Source organism: Oncorhynchus mykiss, chromosome 30, assembly GCF_057628025.1.
Source record: "Oncorhynchus mykiss isolate SJ-2025 chromosome 30, ASM5762802v1, whole genome shotgun sequence".
Classification (NCBI taxonomy): domain Eukaryota; kingdom Metazoa; phylum Chordata; class Actinopteri; order Salmoniformes; family Salmonidae; genus Oncorhynchus; species Oncorhynchus mykiss.
This window is the reverse complement of record NC_143051.1, coordinates 11,302,943-11,322,500: the sequence shown is the minus strand read 5'-3', so window position 1 is coordinate 11,322,500 and position 19,558 is coordinate 11,302,943. Positions and strand designations below refer to the sequence as shown.

Here is a 19,558-nt window from a genome sequence, read left to right as displayed (position 1 = left end):
AAGATCATGATCATTAGAAAGCAAATTACGGACTCCTCTTTGAACCTGCACATTTCTCTAAAGGTCAGTTGTCTACTCAGAACTGCCAGGACGTAGGATCAATGGACACACTCAAGTTGTTAATCATGTATCTCTTGACACATTCATGAAAATTGTTGTGATCTCTAAACCTTTCAGTTGTTAACTGGACCCTATTCCAACTAAACTACTGAAAGAGCTACTTCCTGTCGCTGCCCCTGCTTCGTTGAACATAATAAACGTCTCTCTATACACCGGATGTGTACCAAACTCCCTAAAAGTGGCAGTAATAAAGCCTCTTGAGAAAAAGTCAAACCTTGACCCAGAAAATGTATACAATTATCGGCCTATATCGAATCTCCCATTCCTCTAAATATTTTTTGGAAAACTCACTGGCTTCCCGAAGACAAATAATGTATATGAAATGCTTCAGTCTGGTTTTAGACCCCATCATAGCACTGAGACTGCACTCGTGAAGGTGGTAAATTACCTTTAAATGGCATCAGACCAAGGCTCTACATCTGTCCTCGTGCTTCTCAACCTTAGTGCTGCTTGAACACCATCGATCACCACATCCTTTTGTAGAGATTAGAAATCCTAATTAGTTCCCAAGAAACAAAGAAATCTGACAATTAATCTTGATGGTTGTACAGTCGTCTCAAATAAAACTGTGAAGGACCTCGGCGTTACTCTGGACCCTGATCTCTCTTTTGACGAACATATCAAGACTGTTTCAAGGACAGCTTTTTTCCATATTCGTAACATTGCAAAAACCTGAAACTTTTTGTCCAAAAATGATGCAGAAAAGCTATTCAATGCTTTTGTCACTTCTAGATTAGACTACTGCAATGCTCTACTCTCCGGCTCCCCGGATAAAGCACTAAATAAACTTCAGTTAGTGCTAAATACGGCTGCTAGAATCCTGACTAGAACCAAAACGTGATCATATTACTCCAGTGCTAGCCTCCCTACACTGGCTTCCTGTTAAGGCGAGGGCTGATTTCAAGGTTTTACTGCTAACCTACAAAGCATTACATGGGCTTGCTCCTACCTATCTCTCTGATTTGGTCCTGCCGTACATACCTACACGTACGCGTCAAAAGACGCAGGCCTCCTTATTGTCCCTATAATTTTCGAACCAAACAGCTGGAGGCAGGGCTTTCTCCTATAGAGCTCCATTTTTATGGAGTGGTCTGCCTATCCATGTCAGAGACGCAGACTCTCAATGTTTAAGTCTTTACTGAAGACTCATCTCTTCAATGGGTCCTATGACTGAGTGTCGTCTGGCCCAGGGGTGCGAAGGTGAACGGAAAGGCACTGGAGCGACGAACCACCCTTGCTGTCTCTTCCTGGCCGGTTCCCCTCTCTCCGCTTGGATTCCCTGCCTCTGACCCTATTACAGGGGCTGAGTCACTGGCTTACTAGAGCTCTTCCATGCTGTCCCTAGGAGGGGTGCGTCACTTGAGTGGGTTGAATCACAGACGTGATCTTCCTGTCCGGTTTGGCGCCCCCTCGGTCTCGTGCGGTGGGGGAGATCTTCGTTGGCTACACTCAGCCTTATCTCAGGGTAGTAAGTTGGTGGTCTGTTGATAATTCTCTTGTGAAATGGGGGCTGTGCTATCCTGCCTGGTTGGCCCTGTCCGGGGGTATCGTCAGACGGGACCACGGTGTGATTATTATTTGACCCTGCTGGTCATCTATGAACGTTTGAACATCTTGACGAATGATCTGGCCTTAAATGGCCATGTACTGTTATAATCTCCACCCGGCACAGCCAGAAGAGGTCTGGCCACCAGAGTCTGGTTCCTCTCTAGGTTTCTTCCTAGATTCCTGCCTTTCTAGGGAGTTTTTCCTAGCCACTGTGCTTCTACATCTGCATTGTTTGCTGTTTGTGGTTTTAGGCTGGGTTTCTGCATAGCACTTTGTGACATCTTCTGATGTAAAAAGGGCTTTATAAATACATGTGATTGATTGTCTCTGTAACGACATCCCACCACCACCAAAGCTACAAAAAGCTTACTGGCGTTTGAAGTTGTCGGTGCCGGGGGTCCCATTGTTTGAGGTCTGAGAATACGAGGCTATTCAAATAGTGGGATCCCAGTTGGCTAGGACTAGCAGCTTCCTTCACACACACACACACACACACACACACACACACACACACACACACACACACACACACACACACACACACACACACACACACACACACACACATACACACACACACACACACACACACATTTGTTTTACTATCCTTGAGGGGACCAAACAATTGATTCCCATTCAAAATACTATTTTCCGTGACCCCAAACAATAACCTTAACCACAAACCACAAACCTAACCCTAACTCCTAATGCTAACCCAAACCTTAATTGTAACCATAAACCTAAACCTAAGCACTAGGCCTAAAATAGCCCTATTCCTTTTGGAGACAAAATGTCCCCTTGTTTCACTATTCTTGTAAGAACGTCTGATCCCCACAAGGATAGTAAAACCAAACACACACACACACACACACACACACACACACACACACACAAGACAAGACAACTTTACCCTCAGCTCAGGCAGGCAGACCTGTATAGTGACTTTCTGTCTCCTCAGAGATTCCAGCTTTATGCGTCCCTCTGAGTCCTTCTGCGCCCTCCTGAGTCCCTATGCGTCCTCCTGAGTCCCTATGTGTCCTCCTGAGTCCCTATGCGCCCTCCTGAGTCCCAACGTTTCCCCCTGAGTCCCTACCCGTACCCCTGAGTCCCTACCCGTCCTCCTGAGTCCCTATGCATCCTCCTGAGTCCCTATGCGTCTCCTGAGTCCCAACGTGTCCTCCTGAGTCCCTATGCATCCTCCTGAGTCCCTATGCGTCCTCCTAAGTCCCAACGTGTCCTCCTGAGTCCCTATGCATCCTCCTGAGTCCCTATGCGTCCTCCTAAGTCCCAACGTGTCCTCCTGAGTCCCTATGCATCCTCCTGAGTCCCTATGCGTCCTCCTGAGTCCCAACGTATCCTCCTGAGTCCCTATGCATCCTCCTGAGTCCCTATGCATCCTCCTGAGTCCCTATGCATCCTCCTGAGTACCTATGCGTCCTCCTAAGTCCCAACGTGTCATCCTGAGTCCCTATGCATCATCCTGAGTCCCTATCCATCCTCCTGAGTCCCTATGCGTCCTTGTCGTTTCCTACTCCTTAGAATAACCACTACTGTATGGAGGAGTAATGGCCCCACCATTCTGCCCTACCCTGTCAGGTCCTGTACAATAAACCCCCATGGAGAGGAGGACAAGAGAGAAGGAAGTTATTCAAGATGGTTTGGATTGAGCCAAAGAGCCCCCACCTACAGCTGCATATGCCCACTACTGTATAGTGTTTCAGGAAACGAAAGAGAGGAGAAGTATAAAATAACAGACTTGAAACTACTTTAGTAAGGAGACTACTGTAGAAAGGAGACTACAGTAGAAAGGAGACTACTACAGAAAGGAGACTACTGTAGAAAGGAGACTACAGTAGAAAGGAGACTACAGTAGAAAGGAGACTACTACAGAAAGGAGACTACTGTAGAAAGGAGACTACTGTAGAAAGGAGACTACTATAGAAAGGAGACTACTGTAGAAAGGAGACTACTGTATTAAGGAGACTACTGTAGAAAGGAGACTAATATAGAAAGGAGACTACTGTATTAAGGAGACTACTGTATTAAGGAGAATACTGTAAAAAGGAGACTACTGTATTAAGGAGACTACTGTATTAAGGAGAATACTGTAGAAAGGAGACTACAGTAGAAAGGAGACTACTACAGAAAGGAGACTACTGTAGAAAGGAGACTACAGTAGAAAGGAGACTACTACAGAAAGGAGACTAGTGTAGAAAGGAGACTACAGTAGAAAGGAGACTACTACAGAAAGGAGACTACTGTAGAAAGGAGACTACTGTAGAAAGGAGACTACTATAGAAAGGAGACTACTGTAGAAAGGAGACTACTGTAGAAAGGAGACTACTATAGAAAGGAGACGACTGTAGAAAGGAGACTACTGTAGAAAGGAGACTACTGTAGAAAGGAGACTACTATAGAAAGGAGACTACTGTAGAAAGGAGACTACTGTAGAAAGGAGACTACTATAGAAAGGAGACTAATATAGAAAGGAGACTACAGTAGAAAGGAGACTACTACAGAAAGGAGACTAGTGTAGAAAGGAGACTAGTGTACAACAGAGAATACTGTATTAAGGAGACAACTGTAGAAAGGAGACTAGTGTATTAAGGAGACTACTGTAGAAAGGAGACTACTGTAGAAAGGAGACTACTGTAGAAAGGAGACTACTGTAGAAAGGAGACTAATATAGAAAGGAGACTACTGTAGAAAGGAGACTAATATAGAAAGGAGACGACTGTAGAAAGGAGACGACTGTAGAAAGGAGACTACTGTAGAAAGGAGACTACTATAGAAAGGAGACTACTGTAGAAAGGAGACTACTGTAGAAAGGAGACTACTATAGAAAGGAGACTACTGTAGAAAGGAGTCTAATAATTTCCCATATAGGGTACTGCCTTTGACCAGAGAAAGTAGAGCACTATATACAAAATAGGGTGCCATTTGGACCGCAGAAACATAGTGTTCCATTTGTAATTTTTAATTGAACCTTTATTTAACTAGGCAAGTCAGTTAAGAACAAATTATCATTTAAAATGACAGCCTAACGGGGAACAGTGGGTTAAATGCCTTGTTCAGGGGCAGGACGACAGATTTTTACCATGTCAGCTCGGGGATTCAATCCAGCAACCTTTCGGTTACTGACCCAACGCTCTAACCACTAGGCTACCTGCCGCCCCGATTTGAACCCATTTGAAAGAAATCTGTGAAGGAGTAACAGCAGTCTACAAAGTTGTTGTTTCTAAACTACACGATTTGTTATTTTAATTGAACTGATGTAAGACCCTTGACAATAGTAGTAGGTTAAGGCCCAGTTCTCTGTGACATACGCCCATACACACACTCACGAAAGAAGTTTCCCTCACACACGGAGCACAAAGAAGAATGAACATTGAGAGAGAATTGACACTGATTTCAAATAAAAGAAGAAAAAGGAATAAGAAATGAATTGAAAAGATTTAAGGTTGAATTTGGTAAATGTTAACTGTTGAACGCACGGAGAAACATACAGTGGGGCGATATTAAATGGTGATTCAAGTAATTCAGTGAAAGGGTATTAGAATGTTATAAAATGCATTTAGACTATGTTCGTTAGGTTGAAAGGACAGGGCACCCACCGTGCATGGCCTGTAGGAGGTTGATAATTAAGCATTAAGGACCGAGGGGGTGTACTATATGGCCAATATACCACGGCTAAGGGCTGTGTTGTGCCTGGATACAGCCCTTAGCCGTGGTATTCTGGCCATATTTCACAAACCCCCAAGGTGACTTATTGCTGTTATAAACTGGTTACCAACGTAATTAAAGCAGTAAAACTACATGTTTTGTCATACCTGTGGTATACCACTGATATACCACGGCTGTCAGCCAATCATCTTTTCAGTTTGCTGCAGCTAGCGACTGAAACGAGCTGCAACAAACACTCAAACTGGACAGTTGTAACCCTCAATCTCTTCATTCAAAGACTCAATCACAGACACTCGTACTGACAGTTGTGGCTCCTTTGCGTAGTGTATTGTTGTCTCTACCTTCATGCCGTTTGTGCTGTTGTCTGTGCCCAACAATGCTTGTACCCTGTTTTGTACTGCTACCATCTTGTACTGCTACCATCTTGTGCTGCTGCCATGTTGTGTTGCTACCATGTTGTTGTCATGTTGTGTTGCTACTATGCTGTGTTGTCATGCGTTGCTGCTATGCTATATCGTCGTCTTAGGTTTCTCTTTATGTAGTGTTGTGTTGTCTCGTTGTGATGTGTGTTTTGTCCTATATTCATTTTATATTTTTAATCCCAGGCCCCGTCCCCACAGGAGGCCTTTTGCCTTTTGGTAGGCCGTCGTTGAAAATAAGAATTTATTCTTAACTGACTTGCCATAGTTCAATAAAGGTTCAATAAAAACAAATACAAATGAAATCCCCATTTAAGGCTCAACCCACCCAGTTTATAATGAAAGATTCTAATGTTGAAATGTTTAAGTTGTGGGATATCTAAGAGGTTAGGGTAGTAATTAGTTAGGTTAGAGCAGGATTATAATGGAGTGGTGTAGGGAAATGGTCATGTTTAAAAATTAAAGTTGAAGAATGAATGGTTAAAAATGTCATGATAATGGAGTGTACTAATAAGGCTGCTAGCTTGCATTGGAAATTCCCCAGCCAGGAGGCGGGCCTACTGAAGGAGGGCCTACTGAAGGAGGGCCTACTGAAGGCGGGCCTACTGAAGGCGGGCCTACTGAAGGAGGGCCTACTGAAGGAGGGCCTACTGAAGGAGGGCCTACTGAAGGCGGGCCTACTGAAGGAGGGCCTACTGAAGGAGGGCCTACTGAAGGCGGGCCTACTGAAGGAGGGCCTACTGAAGGAGGGCCTACTGAAGGCGGGCCTAATGTGAAAGCGAATGTTCTTCCTAGGCGAGGAAAGGTAGGGGTTAGTGGGTGCTGAAAATAGCACCTTTTGAGCGATGGCCGCACTAGGTGTTAACCATTGAATGCATCATCAGAGCGGGTGTTAGTCACAAGATGGAGGGTATAGCAGAATTATCAGAAAAGATGGAGGGTATAGCAGAATTATCAGAAAAGATGGAGGATATAGCAGAATTATCAGAAAACATGGAGGGCATAGCAGAATTATCAGAAAAGAGGGAGGGTATAGCAGAATTATCAGAAAAGATGGAGGATATAGCAGAATTATCAGAAAACCTGGAGGGTATAGCAGAATTATCAGAAAACATGGAGGGTATAGCAGAATTATCAGAAAACATGGAGGGTATAGCAGAATTATCAGAAAACATGGAGGGTATGGCAGAATTATCAGAAAACATGGAGGGTATAGCAGAACTATCAGAAAAGATGGAGGGTATAGCAGAATTATCAGAAAAGATGGAGGGTATAGCAGAATTATCAGAAAAGATGCAGGGTATAGCAGAATTATCAGAAAACATGGAGGATATAGCAGAATTATCAGAAAGGATGGAGGATATAGCAGAATTATCAGAAAACATGGAGGGTATAGCAGAATTATCAGAAAAGATGCAGGGTATAGCAGAATTATCAGAAAACATGGAGGGTATAGCAGAATTATCAGAAAAGATGCAGGGTATAGCAGAATTATCTGAAAAGATGCAGGGTATAGCAGAATTATCAGAAAAGATGCAGGGTATAGCAGAATTATCTGAAAAGATGCAGGGTATAGCAGAATTATCAGAAAACATGGAGGGTATAGCAGAATTATCAGAAAAGATGCAGGGTATAGCAGAATTATCTGAAAAGATGCAGGGTATAGCAGAATTATCAGAAAAGATGCAGGGTATAGCAGAATTATCTGAAAAGATGCAGGGTATAGCAGAATTATCAGAAAACATGGAGGGTATAGCAGAATTATCAGAAAAGATGCAGGGTATAGCAGAATTATCAGAAAAGATGCAGGGTATAGCAGAATTATCTGAAAAGATGCAGGGTATAAAGGAAGCATGATTTTAGAGAAGGGTACGACTCTTTTTCAGCTTGCCAGAAGAACCTGTCAACTGCTGGAAGAATATTTTTTCTTTTTAGCTTAAAATATATTTACATTTTTATTATACTTAAGTCAAAGTTAAATTCTAGGAGGAATCCTACAGGTTACCTCATGAACAGAAGTGTGTTAAAGTAGCTGTTAGAGTTGTTAGACGCCATCTGAGGGACGACAAAAAAATATTTATAAAGTTGTAATAAACCGTTTTTCTTCTTAAATATTGTGCTTCTCATAAAATTGTAATTGACAAAGACCATTTTGTTTTGGCACCCCAATAAGGGTTTAGTTAAGGGCGCTGAAGGAGTCTATCACTTTGAATTTACTGTTGATGTTCGCTTATCATTGAAAGGTGGCATTCGATTTGTAATTGATCCTGCAGAGGTGGTATTTTAGCTTTGACAACCTAACACCATTACAGCTAGTTGATAAACACTTGTATCTGTCTCAATGACGCTGCCCTTCGCTCACAGAGGCAATAATGAGACAAATACAATGTTGCACTCTCTATACATCTCTATGTGACAGCGGGACAGAGAATGAGGAAGTGGATAGAATCACATTTGTTATGATTAAACTGAAGAAAATGTTTAAAGCAATGCAAAGTGTCGGTCCCATGTTTCATGAGCTGAAATAAAAGATCCCCGAAATGTTCCATACACACAAAAAAGCGAATTTCTCTCAAATGCTAAAATTTGTCTGCGTGTGGGTGTTTTTGTGTGAGAGTGTGTTTATACTTGCAGGTATCTGCACTGCTGTAGCTGTGTGACTAACCAGGACCCAGCTGTTGCAGATTCTCACACAGGCACACACACACACACACACACACACACACACACAAAGCCTACTGGGAAAGCTGTGGGTCAGAGTACTGCTGCTCATCTCCCATAATCCTTTACTCCGTCAATACCACAGCTGCTGAGGATATCCCAGGGGTTGACATGCCACAGACTTCATACAAACTGTCGCTCTCTTTAGCTCTCTCTGTCTCTCTCTTTATTTTTCTCCTTCCCTCTCGCTCTCTTTCTCTCCTTCCTTCTATCTCTCTCTTTCTTTTTCTCCTTCCCTCTCGCTCTCTTTCTCTCCTTCCATCTCTCTCTTTCTTTTTCTCCTTCCCTCTCGCTCTATCTCTCCTTCCTTCCATCTTTCTTTTTTCTCCTTCCCTCTCGCTCTCTTTCTCTCCTTCCTTCCATCTTTCTTTTTCTCCTTCCCTCTCGCTCTCTATCTCTCCTTCCATCTTTCTTTTTCTCCTTCCCTCTCGCTCTCTATCTCTCCTTCCTTCCATCTTTCTTTTTCTCCTTCCCTCTCGCTCTCTTTCTCTCCTTCCATCTCTCTCTTTCTTTTTCTCCTTCCCTCTCGCTCTCTATCTCTCCTTCCTTCCATCGTTCTTTTTCTCCTTCCCTCTCGCTCTCTATCTCTCCTTCCTTCCATCTTTCTTTTTCTCCTTCCCTCTCGCTCTCTTTCTCTCCTTCCTTCCATCTTTCTTTTTCTCCTTCCCTCTCGCTCTCTTTCTCTCATTCCTTCCATCTTTCTTTTTCTCCTTCCCTCTCGCTCTCTTTCTCTTCTTCCTTCCATCTCTCTCTCTCTGAATTCTTAGTGGTTTTAATGGGATTTCTGGATTCTGATGGTTTTAGACTGAACGAAAATATAAAAGCAACATGTAAAGTGTTGGTCCCATGTTTCATGAGCTGAAATAAAAGATCCCAGAAATGTTCCACACACACACCAAGCTCTCAAATGTTGTGAACATATTTGTTTTACATCCCTGTTAGTGAGCATTTCTCCGTTGCCAAGATAATCCATCCGCCTGACAGGTGTGGCATATCAAGAAACTAATTAAACAGCATGATTGTTACACAGGTGCACCTTGTGCAGGGGACAATAAAAGGCCACTCTAAAATATGCCGTTTTGTCACACAACACAATGCCGGAGATGTCTCAAGTTTTGAGGGAACTATGACTGCAGGAATGTGCAGGAATGTACACCAGAGTTGTTACCAGATAATTGAATGTTAATTTCTCGTCCATAAGCCGCCTCTAACATAATTTTAGAGAATTTGGCAGTACGTCCAACCGGCCTCACAACCGCAGGCCGTGTGTAACCACGCCAGCCCACTATTTCTGTCTGTAATTAAGTCCCTTTGTGGGGAAAAACTCATTCTGATTGGCTGGCCTGGCTCCGAAGTAGGTGGGCCTATGCCCTCCCAGGCCCACCCATAGCTGCGCCCCTGCCCAGTCATGTGAAATCCATAGATTAGTTCAATTCATTTCAATTGACTGATTTCCTTATATGAACTGTAACTCAGTAAAATCGTTGAAATTGTTGCATGTTGCGTTTATATTTTTGTTGAGTATATACCGATACATATCACCGAAATCGGACATTTTTTATCTGCAACAGAAAAAGTAGCTCGATTTATAGAGACGGTTTTCTATTAAGCGTTATTAATTGTTCGATTGGAAGACAGAGAAATGAAACTGTTAACTTCCTATCTCTCATGGTCTCTCTCCTTCTCTCTTGCTCTCTTTGTCTCCCCCCTCCCTCTTTCTCTGAGACAGAGTACCCTGCCATGATACTGAGTGACCTGCTGGCACACAGTTTCGCCATGCCAACCTGTCCATCCATCACCTAGCAACCACGTCACCCATGGAGACAGAATAGAGGAAGGATAGACAGTCTGGACAGACCCCAACCTCCCTCATCAAGAGACCAAGAGTTTCCTGAAGCCCGCACAGAGAGAAAGAAAGAGAGAGAGAAAAAGATAGACAGAGAGAGAGAGAGAGAAAGAGAGAGAGAAAGAGACAGAGAGGAGAGAGACAGAGATGAGCAGAGAGACTTGCCTGAGAGAGAGAGAGAATATGAGAGGACAGCACAGGAAGGTCGTGGGCTTCCCAACTCATCAGCATCAAACACATTAGAGAAATGCGATGTGAAGTTTTTAGAGCACTGCGCCCCCGTGACTCTCTCTTTCTCAACACACCACTGGCACTGAGGCCAAGGAACCAACCAACCAATGCTACCGTCCATCCCCCCAGCCACTGGAGAGGCCTGTTAGAGTAGGAATACAGCTAGAGTAGGAATACAGTATCTGGTTAGAGGGAGGCCTGTTTAGAGTAGGAATACAGTATCTGGTTAGAGAGAGGCCTGTTTAGAGTAGGAATACAGTATCTGGTTAGAGAGAGGCCTGTTAGTGTAGAAATACAGTGTCTGGTTAGAGAGAGGCCTGTTTAGAGTAGGAATACAGTATCTGGTTAGAGGGAGGCCTGTTTAGAGTAGGAATACAGTATCTGGTTAGAGAGAGGCCTGTTTAGAGTAGGAATACAGTATCTGGTTAGAGAGAGGCCTGTTTAGAGTAGGAATACAGTATCTGGTTAGAGGGAGGCCTGTTTAGAGTAGGAATACAGTATCTGGTTAGAGAGAGGCCTGTTTAGAGTAGGAATACAGTATCTGGTTAGAGGGAGGCCTGTTTAGAGTAGGAATACAGTATCTGGTTAGAGGGAGGCCTGTTTAGAGTAGGAATACAGTGTCTGGATCAGCTGTGTTTGGTTAGAGAGGCCCAGCTTTCAGTCCCAGTCCCTGCAAAACAGACATAGTCCAGGCCTTGCCCCAGACACACAGCCAAATCCCAGCCAACTCTCTCTCTCTCAGAGTTACAGAGGCACTCTGGAACTTTCTGTGTTAATTAATTATAGTTCAAGGCACCGCAGCAGCTGGAACAGATGGATTGGAATGGAGTTGTTATTCTCTCTCTCATCTCCCCTTCTCCCTCATCTATCTCTCCCTCATCTCCCCTTCTCCCTCATCTATCTCTCCCTCATCTCCCCTTCACCCTCATCTATCTCTCCCTCATCTCCCCTTCTCCCTCATCTATCTCTCCCTCATCTCCCCTTCTCCCTCATCTATCTCTCCCTAATCTCCCCTTCTCCCTCATCTATCTCTCCCTCATCTCCCCTTCTCCCTCATCTATCTCTCCCTCATCTCCCCTTCTCCCTCATCTGTCTCTCCCTCATCTCACCTTCTCCCTCATCTATCTCTCCCTCATCTCCCCTTCACCCTCATCTATCTCTCCCTCATCTCCCCTTCACCCTCATCTATCTCTCCCTCATCTCCCCTTCACCCTCATCTATCTCTCCCTAATCTCCCCTTCTCCCTCATCTATCTCTCCCTCATCTCACCTTCTCCCTCATCTATCTTGCCCTCATCTCACCTTCTCCCTCATCTATCTCTCCCTCATCTCCCCTTCTCCCTCATCTATCTCTCTCTCATCTCCCCTTCTCCCTCATCTATCTCTCCCTCATCTCACCTTCTCCCTCATCTATCTTGCCCTCATCTCCCCTTCACCCTCATCTATCTCTCCCTCATCTCCCCTTCACCCTCATCTATCTCTCCCTAATCTCCCCTTCTCCCTCATCTATCTCTCCCTCATCTCCCCTTCTCCCTCATCTATCTCTCCCTAATCTCACCTTCTCCCTCATCTATCTTGCCCTCATCTCTCTCTCCCTAATCTCCCCTTCTCCCTCATCTATCTCTCCCTCATCTATCTCTCCCTAATCTCCCCATCTCCCTCATCTATCTCTCCCTCATCTCTCTCTCCCTCATCTCTCTCTCCCTAATCTCCCCTTCTCCCTCATCTATCTCTCCCTCATCTGTCTCTCCCTCATCTCCCCTTCTCCCTCATCTATCTCTCCCTCATCTCTCTCTCCCTCATCTATCTCTCCCTCATCTCCCCTTCTCCCTCATCTATCTCTCCCTCATCTCCCCTTCTCCCTCATCTATCTCTCCCTAATCTCCCCTTGTTCATTCTACAGAGAGCGAGATGGTAGGGAGAGTGAAAGAGAGAGAGAACATAACAGAACCGAGAGAGTGATTTGTTGAGCAGCTTTTATAGTAGCGTAGTGGCTTGCTAATGAGAGACCTGGTCTGCTGGCTGTGTGGTTACCGTGGTGGACTGGGTTCCCACAAATATGGTCTCATAAAATAAAATAAAACTTAGAGGGGGGCCGTGTGGCCGTGGGGAACAGCCGAAGAGGACTGTGGTGGTCTGAGGGGGGGGGGGGGGGGTCAGGATCAGGATCAGGATCAACATACACCTCCAAGGGGTGAGACACTCCAGAAACACATAGAACGGAACACCTAGAACAGAACACCTAGAACAGAACACCCAGAACAGAACACCTAGAACAGAACACCTAGAACAGAACACCTAGAACAGAACACCTAGAACGGAACACATAGAACAGGTCTATGGAGCTAAAAACACAAGCTGCTTCCTATTTGAGGTACAGTTTATGTGTTTTTTTTTACAGTTTTGGTTGAAAAAAACAAGAAAATATATTGATGGTTGACAGCTCAAATTGAATCCACCTCCCATGAGCTGCTGTCAGTGTTATAGCAGCAGGAAGCATTATAACTATAGCTGTGTGAGAGAGGGGACAGAGAGGGGACATCAACTGAAGTTCCTGGAATCACAGCGTCCCTGATGAGTGTGAAAGTGTCCCTACTACACTCAGAGTCACAAGACGCCACACACACACACACACACACACACACACACACACACACACACACACACACACACACACACACACACACACACACACACACACACACACACACACACACACAGTGACCAAAGAATTACTGGATAATATTGTTTCATATTCCCAAGCACGTGTTGCAGAAACAGCAGTGGGATCCAAGGTCTCTTGTTGTCCTTATCCAATCATCATGCAGCATGTTTGATTACAACTGGGATTTCCTCTACTCACTTCCTGTCCAAGTAGTTCCCATTGGATCCTTTCCCGCCATCCTCATCATAACCTTTCTTCCTGAATGATCCTGCATTCCCAAACTAGAACAGTCCCATTCCCTAACATTCCCAAACTAGAACAGTCCCATTCCCTAACATTCCCAAACTAGAACAGTCCTATTCCCTAACATTCCCAAACTAGAACAGTCCCATTCCCTAACATTCCCAAACTAGAACAGTCCCATTCCCTAACATTCCCAAACTAGAAAAGTCCCATTCCCTAACATTCCCAAACTAGAACAGTCCCTCCCCCTAACATTCACAAACTAGAACAGTCCCATTCCCTAACATTCCCAAACTAGAACAGTCCCTCCCCCTAACATTCACAAACTAGAACAGTCCCATTCCTTAAAATTCCCAAACTAGAACAGTCCCATTCCCTAACATTCCCAAACTAGAACAGTCCCATTCCTTAACATTCCCAAACTAGAACAGTCCCATTCCCTAACATTCCCAAACTAGAACAGTCCCATTCCTTAACATTCCCAATCTACAACAGTCCCATTCCTTAACATTCCCAAACTAGAACAGTCCCATTCCCTAACATTCCCAAACTAGAACAGTCCCATTCCTTAACATTCCCAAACTAGAACAGTCCCATTCCCTAACATTCCCAAACTAGAACAGTCCCATTCCTTAACATTCCCAAACTAGAACAGTCCCATTCCTTAACATTCCCAATCTAGAACAGTCCCATTCCCTAACATTCCCAAACTAGAACAGTCCTATTCCCTAACATTCCCAAACTAGAATAGTCCCATTCCCTAACATTCCCAAACTAGAACAGTCCTATTCCCTAACATTCCCAAACTAGAACAGTCCCATTCCCTAACATTCCCAAACTAGAACAGTCCTATTCCCTAACATTCCCTAACTAGAACAGTCCCATTCCTTAACATTCCCAAACTAGAACAGTCCCATTCCTTAACATTCCCAAACTAGAACTGTCCCTCCCCCTAACATTCCCAAACTAGAACAGTCCTATTCCCTAACATTCCCAAACTAGAACAGTCCCATTCCCTAACATTCCCAAACTAGAACAGTCCCATTCCCTAACATTCCCAAACTAGAACAGTCCCATTCCCTAACATTCCCAAACTAGAACAGTCCCATTCCTTAACGTTCCCAAACTAGAACAGTCCTATTCCCTAACATTCCCAAACTAGAACATTAGAATGCTTTAGAATGTATTAGAATGCTCTACAATTCACTAGAATGCATTAGAATGCACTAGAATGCTCCACAATGCATTAGAATGCACTAGAATGCTCTACAACACATTATAATGCATTAGAATGCTCTACAATTCACTAGAATGCATTAGAATGCACTAGAATGCTCCACAATGCATTAGTATGCACTAGAACGCTCTACAACACATTGTAATGCATTAGAATGCACTTGAATGCTCTACAATTCACTAGAATGCATTAGAATGCACAAGACTGCACTAGAATTCTCTACAATTCACTAGAATGCATTAGAATGCACTAGAATGCACTAGAATGCTCTACAATTCACTAGAATGCAGTAGAATACACTAGAATGCACTAGAATAGTCTATTCTTCAGTTTTGGCCTCTTCTCTCCTTATCTCCTCAGTTGTCAGGATCCTGAGAAAGATTTTCTAGCTGGCTTGAGTTCAGAACTTTATTGTTGCTGCCCACTGCTGTCTCCTCCCTGCTGCAAAGTCTCCTCCCTGCTGCACAGTCTCCTCCCTGCTGCACAGTCTCCTCCCTTCAGCACAGTCTCCTCCCTGCTGCACAGTCTCCTCCCTGCTGCACAGTCTCCTCCCTTCAGCACAGTCTCCTCCCTGCTGCACAGTCTCCTCCCTGCTGCACAGTCTCCTCCCTGCTGCACAGTCCCCTCCCTGCTACACAGTCTCCTCCCTGCTGCACAGTCTCCTCCCTGCTGCACAGTCTCCTCCCTGCTGCACAGTCCCCTCCCTGTTGCACAGTCTCGTCCCTGCAGCACAGTCTCCTCCCTGCAGCACAGTCTCCCTCCCTGCAGCACAGTCTCCTCCCTTCAGCACAGTCTCCTCCCTTCAGCACAGTCTCCTCCCTGCAGCACAGTGTCCTCCCTGCTGCACAGTCTCCTCCCTGCAGCACAGTCTCCTCCCTGCTGCACAGTCTTCTCCCTGCTGCACAGTCTCCTCCCTGCTGCAGTCTCCTCCCTGCTGCACAGTCTCCTCCCTGCTGCAGTCTCCTCCCTTCAGCACAGTCTCCTCCCTGCTGCACAGTCCCCTCCCTGTTGCACAGTCTCGCCCCTGCAGCACAGTCTCCTCCCTGCAGCACAGTCTCCCTCCCTGCAGCACAGTCTCCTCCCTTCAGCACAGTCTCCTCCCTTCAGCACAGTCTCCTCCCTGCAGCACAGTCTTCTCCCTGCTGCACAGTCTCCTCCCTGCTGCACAGTCTCCTCCCTGCTGCACAGTCTCCTCCCTGCAGCACAGTCTCCTCCCTGCTGCACAGTCTTCTCCCTGCTGCACAGTCTCCTCCCTTCAGCACAGTCTCCTCCCTGCAGCACAGTGTCCTCCCTGCTGCACAGTCTCCTCCCTGCAGCACAGTCTCCTCCCTTCAGCACAGTGTCCTCCCTGCTGCACAGTGTCCTCCCTGCTGCACAGTCTCCTCCCTGCAGCACAGTCTTCTCCATGCAGCACAGTCTCCTCCCTGCAGCACAGTCTCCTCCCTGCAGCACAGTCTCCTCCCTGCTGCACAGTGTCCTCCCTGCTGCACAGTCTCCTCCCTGCTGCACAGTCTCCTCCCTGCTGCATGCTGCTTCTTTTTAAATCTCTCCCTCCTCTTTCTCAATCTCTTTTCCTCCTCTTTCTCAATCTCTCTCTCTCTCCTTCCAGCACAACTTCCATCTCCAGTCCTGAGAGATCGCCCACATTATCGGCACACACACACACACCCACACACACATACACACACACACACACCCACACACACACACCCACACACACATACACACACACACACACCCACACACACACACCCACACACACATACACACACACACCCACCCACACACACACACCCACACACACATACACACACACACACCCACACACACACACCCACACACACATACACACACACACACACCCACACACACACACCCACACACACATACACACACACACACACCCACACACACACACCCACACACACATACACACACACACACACCCACACACACACAGACCCAAACACACACTACATATTTTATTTAATTCCACTACATTTTCTTTCCTTTATGCTCCAAACTCCTCTCCTCTCCTCACTGGGCCTACCCTGTGGTGGTAGAGGTTGCAGTTAAATACAAACACCTCTCCTCTCCTCACTGGGCCTACCCTGTGGTGGTAGAGGTGCAGTTAAATACAAACTCCTCTCCTCACTGGGACTACTCTGTGGTGGTAGAGGTTGCAGCTAAATACAAACTCCTCTCCTCACTGGGCCTACCCTGTGGTGGTAGAGGTGCAGTTAAATACAAACTCCTCTCCTCACTGGGACTACTCTGTGGTGGTAGAGGTTGCAGTTAAATACAAACTCCTCTCCTCACTGGGCCTACCCTGTGGTGGTAGAGGTTGCAGTTAAATACAAACTCCTCTCCTCTCCTCACTGGGACTACCCTGTGGTGGTAGAGGTTGCAGTTAAATACAAACTCCTCTCCTCACTGGGCCTACCCTGTGGTGGTAGAGGTTGCAGTTAAATACATTCCTAAGTTCTTACATAGTTGGTTAAGCGTTAAAGGGACTTTTGTGACCAAGGACAATTCGATTTTTGTAGGTATTTTTCTAATGTGAAAAACCTAGCAATGGAGAATGTTCTGTAGTGCTTCTACAAGAGGGTTATACCAGTCAACAACTAACTGGAGTTTCCAAGGAAACTGAAGTTCCTAAGGCAACTTTGAAGGATATGACAACAGGTATTAAACTGTAGAAGGATATGGTGTAGAAGGATATGACAACAGATATTCAACTATAGAAGGATATGGTAACAGGTATTAAACTGTAGAAGGATATGGTAACAGGTATTAAACTGTAGAAGGATATGGTGCAGAAGGATATGGTAACAGGTATTAAACTGTAGAAGGATATGACAACAGGTATTAAACTGTAGAAGGATATGGTGTAGAAGGATATGGTAACATGTATTAAACTGTAGAAGGATATGGTGTAGAAGGATATGGTAACATGTATTAAACTGTAGAAGGATATTAAAACAGGTATTAAACTGTAGAAGGATATGGTAACAGGTATTAAACTGTAGAAGGATATGGTGTAGAAGGATATGGTAACAGATATTCAACTGAGGAAGGATATGGTGTAGAAGGATATGGTGTAGAAGGATATGGTGTAGAAGGACATGACAACAGATATTCAACTGTAGAGGGATATGGTGTAGAAGGACATGACAACATATATTCAACTGAGGAAGGATATGGTGTAGAAGGATATGGTGTAGAAGGATATGGTAGCAGGTATTAAACTGTAGAAGGATATGACAACAGGTATTAAACTGTAGAAGGATATGACAACAGGTATTAAACTGTAGAGGGATATGGTAACAGGTATTAAACTGTAGAAGGATATGGTGTAGAAGGATTTAACAACAGGTATTAAACTGTAGAAGGATATGGTGCAGAAGGATATGGTGCAGAAGGATATGGTGCAGAAGGATATGGAGTAGAAGGATATGGTGACAGATATTAAAATGTAGAAGGATATTGTAACATGTATTCAGCTGGGCAAAACAGCCAAACACGAAGCAACAAAAAAAAACATCAGTAATGTGTTTAGTCCTCCCACTCTCACCATGTTTATCTTACATCAACATGAGAACCACACAGTCCCAAGGTTAAAAAGAAAAGCTCCCGAGGAAAGACCCACAAATATGCATTTCTTCTCTTTACGTGGCCAGAATTTTTTTTCTCCTAATGTAGCCTACTATTGACTCACTCAGGGGTCCTCCCCCCTACTCTAACTCTCAGCCCCCGCTGTCAATACCCATGGTCAAGTCCTCTATGAGTGTCATTGTGTAGCTCTGGATCGTGCAGCATATTTACCGATTGTTTGCTTTGGCAAACGACCAGACACAGATTTACTCAATGAGCCCTATGTGTTTTGGAGAGGGAGGGAGGGAAGGAGGGAGAGAGAGAGAGGGAGGGAAGGAGGGAGAGAGAGGGAGGGAAGGAGGGAGAGAGAGGGAGGGAAGGAGGGAGAGAGAGGAAGGGAAGGAGGGAGGGAGAGAGAGTGAGGGAAGGAGGGAGAGAGAGGGAGGGAGGGAAGGAGGGAGAGAGAGTGAGGGAGGGAGAGAGAGAGAGAGAGAGAGGGAGGGAAGGAGGGAGGGAGGGAAGGAGGGAGAGAGAGGGAGGGAGGGAGGGAGGGAGGGAGGGAGGGAGGGAGGGAGGGAGGGAGGGAGGGAGGGAGGGAGGGAGGGAGGGAGGGAGGGAGGGAGGGAGGGAGGGAGGGAGGGGGAGGGAGGGAAGGAAGGAGGGAGGGAGAGAGAAGGAGGGAAGGACGGAGAGAGAAGGAGGGAAGGAGGGAGAGAGAGGGAGGGAAGGAGGGAGAGAGGGAGGGAAGGAGGGAGAGAGAGGGAGGGAAGGAGGGAGAGAGAGGGGGGAAGGAGGGAGAGAGAGTGAGGGAAGGAGGGAGAGGGAGGGAAGGAGGGAGAGAGAGGGAGGGAAGGAGGGAGAGAGGGAGGGAGGGAGGGAAGGAGGGAGAGAGAGTGAGGGAAGGAGGGAGAGAGAGAGGGAGGGAAGGAGGGAGAGAGAGGGAGAGAGAGAGGGAAGGAAGGAGAGAGAGGGGGGAAGGAGGGAGAGAGAGAGAGGGAGGGAAGGAGGGAGAGAGAGGGAGGGAAGGAGGGAGAGAGAGGGAGGGAGGGAAGGAGGGAGAGAGAGGGGGGAAGGAGGGAGAGAGAGGGAGGGAAGGAGGGAGAGAGAGGGAGGGAAGGAGGGAGAGAGAGGGAGGGAGGGAAGGAGGGAGAGAGAGGGAAGGAGGGAAGGAAGGAGGGAGAGAGAGGGAGGGAAGGAGGGAGAGAGAGTGAGGGAAGGAGGGAGAGAGAGGGAGGGAAGGAGGGAGAGAGA

General features: G+C 45.8%; 1 protein-coding gene across 8 annotated transcripts in view; it reads right to left on the bottom strand.

The window, feature by feature from the left end:
- The window catches only part of LOC110487925 (phosphoprotein associated with glycosphingolipid-enriched microdomains 1), a 109,081-nt gene that overhangs the window by 69,581 nt on the left and 19,942 nt on the right, over positions 1 to 19,558 (bottom strand). The window lies entirely within an intron of this gene.